We start from the raw sequence: 10,993 nt of genomic DNA on the forward strand, positions 1-10,993 counted from the left end.
TGTCTCTGTCTCTCAGCCGTTTTGCTCTCCTTTTCCAAGCCGCATCTCTACACCTGTCTGCTATCACACATCCGAAGGCAGGGGTGTCCGAAGTGATTTTGTCCCTATACTAAAAATACAACTACCGGTAATTCACTGTGATTTATTAAACGACTTCAGCCATTCCATCACCAAACCATGAAGCCTGTTTATTTTCCACAAGCGGCCTATAATACTTTTTGATTGATTGGTGACAAGCTTTTCCCCATCAATGGGCAGGTGGTGCCGGCTTACTTTCACTCACAAAGCCTTTCCTGCACCCAAAGCGCATACAAATGAGAAATAACACAAATATTATGGATCATAAATCTGGTTTTAAATGGCTATTTTTTTTTTTCATTTAAGTTAATTAAATACTTCTTTGCAGTGTAAAGTCTGCACTTTTTCTGCGAGTTGAAGCCAGGGGCGAGTTAGTCGTTCGGGGGCCCAAAGCAATCCTAGTCATTGGGGCTCTCCACATAACAAAAACAACACCGTCATTTATCATATTAGAAACTACCAGTTACGCAACGAGTATCACCGATCTTAATGCTTTTACTGTAATTAATAGGAAGTTATGTACATTAATCAACATTCAATAAAGTATAAGCCATTTGTTTTGTTAGCGCAGGTGGACCAGACGTGACGCATAGCGCTATTATTGTTAAGGCTGGAAATGTGTGACTGTAGGCTCCAGTGACGTGCGGTGAGGTTGATGGCTGGTGAGGCACTGACTTCATCACAGTCAGATTTACAAACATATGAACCCTAAAGAGTATCTTATTCACCATTTGATTGGCAGCAGTTAACGGGTTATGTTTAAAAGCTCATACCAGCATTCTTCCCCGCTTGGCACTCAGCATCAAGGGTTGGAATTGGGGGTTAAATCACCAAAAATTATTCCCGGGCGCGGCGCCACTGCTGCCCACTGCTCCCCTCACCTCCCAGGGGGTGAGCAAGGGGATGGGTCAAATGCAGAGGACAAATTTCACCACACCTAGTGTGTGTGTGACAATCATTGGTACTTTAACTTAACTTTAACTTTACACATACAAACTGCACATTTAACAAAAAAACCGTTATAAAGATCTTACCTTTACTTATAAATGAAGTCCATGCACTGCTCCTTCTGAATAAAAGCATCGATAACTTGTTTATAGAAGTCTTCCTTATCTTTCTTCAGTTTTAAAAGTCTCTCTGTCTCGATGGAGATCTTCCTTTAAGTATTACCCCCTGCTTTGATTGAAAGTCCAGTTTAGAAAACTGTTTTATTTTAGATATGTAATCCTCCATGTGTTGGCCCTGTGATGAGGTGGCGACTTGTCCAGGGTGTACCCCGCCTTCCGCCCGATTGTAGCTGAGATAGGCTCCAGCGCCCCCCGCGACCCCAAAGGGAATAAGCGGTAGAAAATGGATGGATGGATGGAATCCTCCATGTTAAAAGTCCAGGCGAGAGGAAAAAATAAACGATCGCTAACTGTTGTTGCTTGTTGTCACTTATTCTGCAGCCGAGTAGTCGCAAAAATGATCGCTGGGATCACTACCGCCCTCTACCACCAGGAGGCGGGATTACTTCGAGCCTCACCCAGTGCGTCTTTGCAGCCGTTTTATGATTGCTCAGCACAAGAAATACGTTACACACATACAGTTGTTGACAAAATACACTGTACATTATATACCTCAGCTAACTAAACTATGGAAATGTATAATATAATTCATATAGCAATATGGTCTCACTGCACAGCAGGCCCAGCAGTTAGCCGGGTCATTGCGCAATCCATGGTGAGGCTCAACTGGCTGGTGACTCACCGCAAGTTTCTGCTCAGTATTTGAACGGCAAATGTGAAAATTCAGCGATTTTGAATAAAAATAATCTAAAACTGGTGAAGTAAAATGGAAAATAACTTTATAGTATAATCACTGGATACATATAACAATTTAATACATTTTTTTTCTTTCCATGATGGTACTGGTTGGCTCTCATATAGTCTGCAGTAAGTAGTAATCAATGATGAAAAAAAAGAAAAGCAAACATGCTGCAATTTTTTAATTAATGTGTCGCGTATATTTAAAATGAGAAAAATACGTAAATATTTAATGTTATTGTAAATGTGCCTGCTACTACATTACATATATACTTACAGCATGTTAATGGGCCATTCTACCGAATTTGTTCAAAGTGAGGTTGGAAATATTACAACATTTTTTAAGTTGTATTGTCAAAACTTTGTCTCTACAGTATATATAGTGGATAATATATGAAGTACACATTTCTGTAAAAAAAAAAAAAACAGTCAACATGTATTTTGTAATTTCAGAACATTTGGGAATGTTTGTCCTCTCCCCAAATTTGTCACTACCAAATCATAGTCTTCAAATATGAATATAAAATACCATGTTACGCTGTTAATATCATGCTTACTTGCCTTGTGTAAAGATATTTTTTTTAATTATTTTTAACAATTGAGATTTTCCATCCATCCATCCATTTTCTACCGCTTATCCCTCTTTCAAAATCAAATCCACTAACATACTTTAATATATGAAATTCTTCAAAACCAACATGCAATCTTTCTTTTTAAAATGCATAACACTGATCAGATTAATTTCAGAAATTGAACATACATTTAACCAATCAGTATCATAATATTTTAGTTGATAACTCAATATACTTTCTTTTCTTTGTAAATAACGAGTGTTTCGGGAGTGACCACTATTTTGTTTGCAAGGTTGTATCATATTCCCTCAACCCTATTTCTTAATAATAACTAATAACATGCTTGATGCTGGAAATATTACAAACACTTATGTTTTGTGGTCGATTAAATAATTTATTTTTTGGCAAAACTGTTAATATCAGTTGAAAATAAGAATGCACGTGGGTTCAGTATTCAGTGGCAGCACAGTGGCACAGAGGTTAGCGCTCGTGCCTCACAGATAACCATCATGATTGATTAAGGGCACGAATTAGGACAAATAAATAAATAATTATTTAAATAGAAGAAAACTGTATTTATTGCTGTTTATGTGATGTTTTCTTTAGTCCGCTCCTGGTTGAAACTGAGCATCCAAACCCAATCCATTGATATGCTAAACTATCATAACGAAAAATTTGTTATATTATAGGTAATATTATATTATCAAAATTGCATTTGATTTACACCAGACAACGAGCTTAGTTCAAGATTAAATAAGCTTTCTTCATGAACGCGGCACGCCAACAGACCGTGACGTTTAATAAGGCTGCCTTCATTGATGTGTTGTTACGATCCAAACCTAGTTTTGGCTGGCGCCGTAGCGCCGTGATTCAAGTCATATAACAACCTGCTCAGTGGCCTTTGGTTAGAGTGTCCGCCCTGAGACTGGAAGGTCGTGAGTTCCAACTCCGACCGAGTCATACCAAAGATTATACAAACCCCGTTTCCATATGAGTTGGAAAATTGTGTTAGATGTAAATATAAACGGAATACAATGATTTGCAAATCATTTTCAACCCATATTCAGTTGAATATGCTACAAAGACAACATATTTGATTTTCAAACTGATAAACATTTTTTTTTGCAAATAATCATTAACTTGGGCAGCACGGTGGAAGAGGGGTTAGTGTGTCTGCCTCACAATACGAAGGTCCTGAGTAGTCGTGAGTTCAATCCCGGCCTCGGGATCTTTCTGTGTGGAGTTTGCATGTTCTCCCCGTGACTGCGTGGGTTCCCTCCGGGTACTCCGGCTTCCTCCCACCTCCAAAGACATGCACCTGGGGATAGGTTGATTGGCAACACTAAATGGCCCTAGTGTGTGAATGTGAGTGTGAATGTTGTCTGTCTATCTGTGTTGGCCCTGCGATGAGGTGGCGACTTGTCCAGGGTGTACCCCGCCTTCTGCCCGATTGTAGCTGAGATAGGCTCCAGCGCCCCCCGTGACCCCGAAGGGAATAAGCGGTAGAAAATGGATGGATGGATGGATCATTAACTTTATAATTTGCTGCCAGCAACACGTGACAAAGAAGTTGGGAAAGGTGGCAATAAATACTGATAAAGTTGAGGAATGCTCATCAAACTCTTAATTGGAACATCCCACAGGTGTACAGGCAAATTGGGAACAGGTGGGTGCCATGATTGGGTATAAAAGTAGATTCCATGAAATGCTCAGTCATTCACAAACAAGGATGGGGCGAGGGTCACCACTTTGTCAACACATGCGTGAGCAAATTGTTGAATAGTTGAAGAAACACTTTTCTCAACCAGCTATTGCAAGGAATTACGGTCCGTAATATCATCAAAAAGTTCAGAGAATCTGGAGAAATCACTGCATGTAAGCAGCTAAGCCCGTGACCTTCGATCCCTCAGGCTGCATCAACAAGCGACATCAGCGTGTAAAGGATATCACCACATGGGTTCAGGAACACTTCAGAAACCCACTGTCAGTAACTACAGTTGGTTGCTACATCTGTAAGTGCAAGTTAAAACTCTCCTATGCAAAAACCGTTTATCAACAACACCCAGAAACGCCGTCGGCTTCGCTGGGCCTGAGCTCATCTAAGATGGACTGATACAAAGTGGAAAAGTGTTCTGTGGTCTGACAAGTCCACGTTTCAAATTGTTTTTGGAAACTGTGGACGTCGTGTCCTCCGGACCAAAGAGGAAAAGAGCCACCAGAAATTGTTATAGGCGCAAAGTTGAAAAGCCAGCATCTGTGATGGTATGGGGGTGTATTAGTGCCCAAGACATGGGTAACTTACACATCTGTGAAGGCGCCATTAATGCTGAAAGGTACATACTGTCATGTCTGTGTAATCATGTTTTGTGTTAAGTCATGTTTTTGTTTAGTTATAGGAATCTTTAGTTTCTGGCTTTTCACTCCCTTGTCTTGTTTGCATGATTACCCATTAGTTTCACCTGTTCCACGTTTGGACTCATTGTGCACTCTTGTTTGTCACCTTAGCAACCATTAGTTTTCACCTGTCACATCACGCACCTGTTTCACGTTTTGAGTCACGCACCTGTTTTCGTTAATCATGTCTGTGTTATTTAAGCTTTTCATTTTCTGTTGTTCGTCCTGGAGTCATATCTTTTTTAAACCTGCTATCCCCTCGTTTCAAGCCCTGTTCACGATCCCATGCCACAGTAAGTGTTTTTATTTCGTGTTCAGTTTCTGCCTTTGTGCAAGTTTTGTTTTCATTCGCCATGTTTTTTTTACCTCCGCCAAAGTGCGCGCTTTTCGTTTATTCTTTTTTTTGATAAATAAATCATGTACCCACCTTCAAGCCATGTCCGATCCAAATTCTCTTGCATCTTGGGAAAACAAAAACTCCATAGTCCAAGTCATGACACATACAGGTTTTGGAGCAACATATGTTGCCATCCAAGCAACGTTACCTGCTTATTTCAGCAAGACAATGCCAAGCCACGTGTTACATCAACGTGGCTTCATAGTAAAAGAGTGTGGGTACTAGACTGGCCTGCCTGTAGTCCAGACCTGTCTCCCATTGAAAATGTGTGGCGCATTATGAAGCCTAAAATACCACAACGGAGACCCCCGGACTGTTGAACAACTTCAGCTGTACATCAAGCAAGAATGGGAAAGAATTCCACCTGAGAAGCTTCAAAAATGTGTCTCCTCAGTTCCCAAACGTTTACTGAGTGTTGTTAAAAGGAAAGGCCATGTAACACAGTGGTGAACATGCCCTTTCCCAACTACTTTGACACGTGTTGCAGCCATGAAATTCTAAGTTAATTATTATTTGCAAAAAAAAAAAAAAAAGTTTATGAGTTTGAACATCAAATATCTTGTCTTTGTAGTGCATTCAACTGAATATGGGTTGAAAAGGATTTGCAAATCATTGTATTCCGTTTATATTTACATCTAACACAATTTCCCAACTCATATGGAAACGGGGTTTGTAAAAATGGGACCCTTTACCTCCTTGTTTGGCACTCAGCATCAAGGGTTGGAATTGGGGGTTAAATCACCAAAAAATGAATCTCGAGGACGGCCACCGCTGCTGCTCGCTGCTCCACTCACCTCCCAGGGGGTGAACATGGGGATGGGTCAAATGCAGAGGATAATTTTACCACACCTAGTGTGTGTGTGACTATTGCTGGGACTTTAACTTTGACAATATAAAAATAACCATTTTCAATTTTGAAATCTGTGATGCACTAAGACAGTAGTAAGTGAACCGCAAAATGGCGAGGGAATATGGTAATTCTTCATACTATTGGTGTTAGATTAGAGCAGTGCTTGTCAATTATTTTCTGTTACGCCCCGCAGAGGAAGAAGAAAACCTTTTGCTTACCCCTTTTCCCCCACTCTCCGCAGCGACTATATAGTATAATTTGTCTAAAAAAAATTGTTATAAGTACATCTCTGCATAACATCGCATCTTTATTAACATTAAAGAAAACAAAAAAGATGTTAGAAATGTAGATGAACTTACGACAAAGAATAACTTTATTAACATTGTTTATTGACTGTAACAGAAAAGTGCATCAATTTGCCTGAAATTAAAAAAAAATCTTTATTTAAAAACGAAGCATTTTTTGATTGACTCAATCAATTTGATACTGAAAAATTAAGCTAAATAAACTCAATAAATAATCAATTCAAATTGATCAGCAACATTAACTGAGGAGCACAATATATAGAACACTTTAACCTACAAAAAAAAATGAACACAACAATTTGTGCTTACTTTTGTTTTATAAATACAAATGAGGAAATCAAGATGAACGGGTACAGCGAGCACGATTTGTAGTGCACAGCTTTTCGAAGCATGATACTGCATGATATTTGTTTGTTTTTTTAATTAATCAATCCAACAAAATAATACACAATAATACCATAATAATACAATTCCAATTCCAAAACCAAACCCAGCCCAACAACATTCAGAATAGCTATCAACAGAGTAATTGAGAGGACACACAAACATGACACAAAACAATCCAAAAGTAGTCAAACAAAAATGAATAATATCAACCACAGTATCAATATTGATAAGAATTCCAACATAGCAGTGATTAGAAATCCCTCATTTACATTCTCATCACAGCCATTTATAAAAAACAATTGATTGGCAACACTAACCCTAGTGTGTGAATGTGAATGTGAGTGTGAATGTTGTCTGTCTATCTGTGTTGGCCCTGTGATGAGGTGGCGACTTGTCCAGGGTGTACCCCGCCTTCCGCCCGAATGCAGCTGGGATAGGTTCCAGCACCCCCCGCGACCCCGAAAGGGACAAGCGGTAGAAAATGGATGGATGGAAAATAAATACATTTCAAAAATGAACAATAGTGTCACAGTGGCTTACACTTGCATCGCATCTCATAAGCATGACAACACATTGTATCCAATATTTTCCTGCATGATACTGATAAAGCATCACACAGGCCTCCCTGGCATGGCACGGGAAGCCGCCCCACTATTTGAGAAGGACTGGATTGGAGGATGCTGTTCACATTTGTAATTTGCATTGCTTTAGTCGGAGTTCCATCATCAGCAGAAGGAGAAAGTCACAGAGATGCAGCCTTGTTAATTAATATTCCTTTGACACAGTGCATTGTTGCACCGACTCGATGAGGTTCAAGAAAGCCACTTCACCAGCATTTACAAATGCACTGTCTACCACTGTTGCAGTGTGTGTGTTTTGTTCTGTATAAAAAAGGTTATCTGGCGAAATTTAGCCAAAGTCTTTTGGACTTGTCGGCACAAATTATTGCCCCCGCCTGGCATATCAATGTCACCTTGCTGCTTACGTTGTCTATGTTCCACACCAGCTGTCAAACGAAGATGGCACTCATGTGTTTCTGGATTAGACTCCCACCCTTACATTGCTTGTCTCTAACCGACAAGTGGGTCAGTTTGAGAGTTCTCGCTGGTGGAATCAGTGAGAGAAGTGTCTCTCTCCACCCTGCACACAACTCTTGAATCCGCTAAGAAGCCATCCATCACTTGACGGTTTGGTTTTGTGTGCCTGCTTGTTTGCTTCCAAGAGGAAATTCATCTCTGGTTCATGTCATCATTTAACAGAGAACTGGTGCACGGCGCCTCCTACAGTTAAAACTGAGCAGAACACTACACTTGATGGTGGCATCCCTTCCCAGCAGGCACACAACATTGATACAACGTTGATTATACATATCCTTTAAAGAGGAACTGCACTTTTTTGGGAATTTAGCCCATCATTCACAATCCTTATGTAAGACAAGCACACATGTTTTTCCTTCTTTTATGCATTGCAACTAGTAAAAGTCCGCTTACAATAGAGTCGCTCTATTCTGCTTATAAATCACTTAAAAATAATCAATTCACTTCCATTAAGGTTTTATATACCCACTGTAAGTATATATGTAATGTAGTAACAGGCACATTCATAATAAAATGTAATATTTACGTATTTTGCTCATTTTAAGCATATTAATTTCAAATGCGCATCACAATGTTTGCTTTTTCCTTCGACACCATCACTAAATCTTAATCACTGCAGACTTCATGAAAGCCAACAAACATAATAAAAAATCACTTACTGGACAATGTCGGCTGTCACTGTAGTATGCCGACAGGATGTACATATATTCTCGTTTAGAGGAAGACGAACGAAGAACCAGGCGTCTTTCTGTGTCTTTCTCGCCATTTCCAGGTCTAAATTATATGCCAAAGTGTACCAACTTGTTGGATTATGTCCTCATCCTTCTACTATCAATATCAGAGGCATTATTTATGATCTATAATTAACTTTCACCAGCTTTGAGACAGGAAAGCAACTCACCAGCCCATGATGTCAATATATCAGCACAAACTAGTAGTTCGCTCTCTGGGATCACAGCGCCGCTATAAATAGTTTGTCTGTGTTAGCGCTTATAATAACAATATCACTAATACTTGGTTAAAATTCAGGTCACAAAATGTAAAGGCAGTATTGTTGGAGGTTTTTAGATACCGGTAGTTATTTATTGGGTTTTATGGGCGGAATAGAGAATAAAACAATCCAAAAGTAGTCAAACATGGGCTCCAATATAAGCAGACTTTTATTTACGTTTATTTGCAAGTTCAAATGCATTTAAAAAATACATCTGTCATCTTTTCTGTCATAAAGAATGTGAACGATAGGCAAAGTTCCCCCAAAAAGTTGCGTTTTCCCTTCCTTTAACATCGAAACAACTTTGCAAAATAGTTGTATTTTGTAAACTGAGACAACGTTGTTGCCTAATGTTGGATCTACGTTGTTGGTTGGGAAAAGACCAAAATTGAATGATCAAATCAACGTCAGAAACTAAAAGTAAATAAAAGTTGTCAAAAAGCACGTTGTTTCAACGTTATGTTTGAGTTGCTCCACGCCTGGGCCTAATTCAACAAGATCTCAAATCAATGTCTTGTGCCTGCTGGGTTAAGTCCAAACTTTTGCCAAAGGGCCACATATGGAAAAATTGAAGGATGTCGGGGTCATATTGTTTATACATTTTATACATTAAAGATGCGAAAGCCAATTCAATGTAAGGTTGGGCTGGGACAAAACCTTGGCCCTTGTCTTTTTGGTCCAGACTGTCCCACTACATTCCCAGTCAAAAGATCAGATTTTTTTGGGGGGGAGGTTCACTTTACATAGGGTTAGCAGGAGGAGAAGCGAGACATTGTAAAAAAAAAAAAAAAAAAAGCAAAAACATATATATCCATGAATAAAACGGCTTTCCAAGTATTCCATTATTGATTGGTCCAGTGGGAAAACTCCCCTACTGAATGTACTTTAGATCAATGCTTGCTAAGCCAGGGGTGTCAAACGTATGGCCCACGGTTTAATCCGGCCCGCAAGATGAGTTTACTAAATATAAAAGTGAGCTGCACTTTTTTATGAAAGAAACTGCTGTTCTAAATGTGTCCACTGGGTGTCGCAATAGCAATTCAAGTGTAACACACGTCACACATGACAGTGTTTAAAACACACGTCAAACTGTTTAAGATGACGTGTCAGCTGACTTCAAGGGCCCTCTGGATTGGCTGCCGCTACTCCAATCAGCGAGGTGCAAGCAATCAGCTGCTCTGGTTGTGGCTGGCGGCAGACTAATGATGTAGTGACGCACAATACCTTCTTTAATTGTAAATTATTTACTCAACGGATAAAATAACAAAACGGTAAGATGCGAAGACTTGACCATCATCTTTGTAGTTAAAGTTCTGTGTAGTGCACGCAATTGGTTAATGGCATGATGTGCACTCTGAACTCCATTGTAAAAATGTGTTTCTACATTTGTTGTTTGTTGTATTTTGTTTTATGCTTAAATCTAGCATGTTCACATTGGTTACGTTTGTAGTTATGTTACATGTAATCCAACTATTATGGTGTCATTTTTGACAATTGTTTTGATTATATTATCATTTTAATATCATGATAAATAAATGTGTTGTGGCAGTTGCGAATGTCACCAATGTGGCGGTTTGAGGTAACACTCGATTGCTTTTCCAAACACGTATTTAATGGTGAACTGCCAACATGAGAATGCTGACCAAGAAGTGCTTAAAGTTTAATTGCTTTGTAAAAACACTGAGACAAAGTCTAAGTTCATTGTGTTCTTCATGGTGTTTTTGAAACTGCACCATTTTTTTCCTCAGAAATTTCAACAAACTTGAAGTGTTTTGCCAAAAGGATTATTTGTAAAATGCACACTTTCAGAATGTGCTCGTTCTATTTTTGGCCAAAGTAAATAAAAATTGAAGTTGTCTTTATTTTTAAATTACTATGCCATGATTTATCAGTCCGGCCCGCGTGGGAATAGATTGTCCTCCATGCGGCCGCTGAGCTAAAATAAGTTTGACACCACTGTAGAAAGCTATCTTAACAAAATATCTCCATCATAAACTTAGTGTCCATTCATCCATTTTCTACCACTTGTCCCTTTCTAGGTGGTGGGGAGGATGCTGCAGCCTACCTCAGTTGCATATAGCTTTGGGTAATATCTTTGAATAGGGCTCATTATTATC

Source organism: Nerophis lumbriciformis, linkage group LG05, assembly GCF_033978685.3.
Source record: "Nerophis lumbriciformis linkage group LG05, RoL_Nlum_v2.1, whole genome shotgun sequence".
In the NCBI taxonomy this organism is placed as follows: domain Eukaryota; kingdom Metazoa; phylum Chordata; class Actinopteri; order Syngnathiformes; family Syngnathidae; genus Nerophis; species Nerophis lumbriciformis.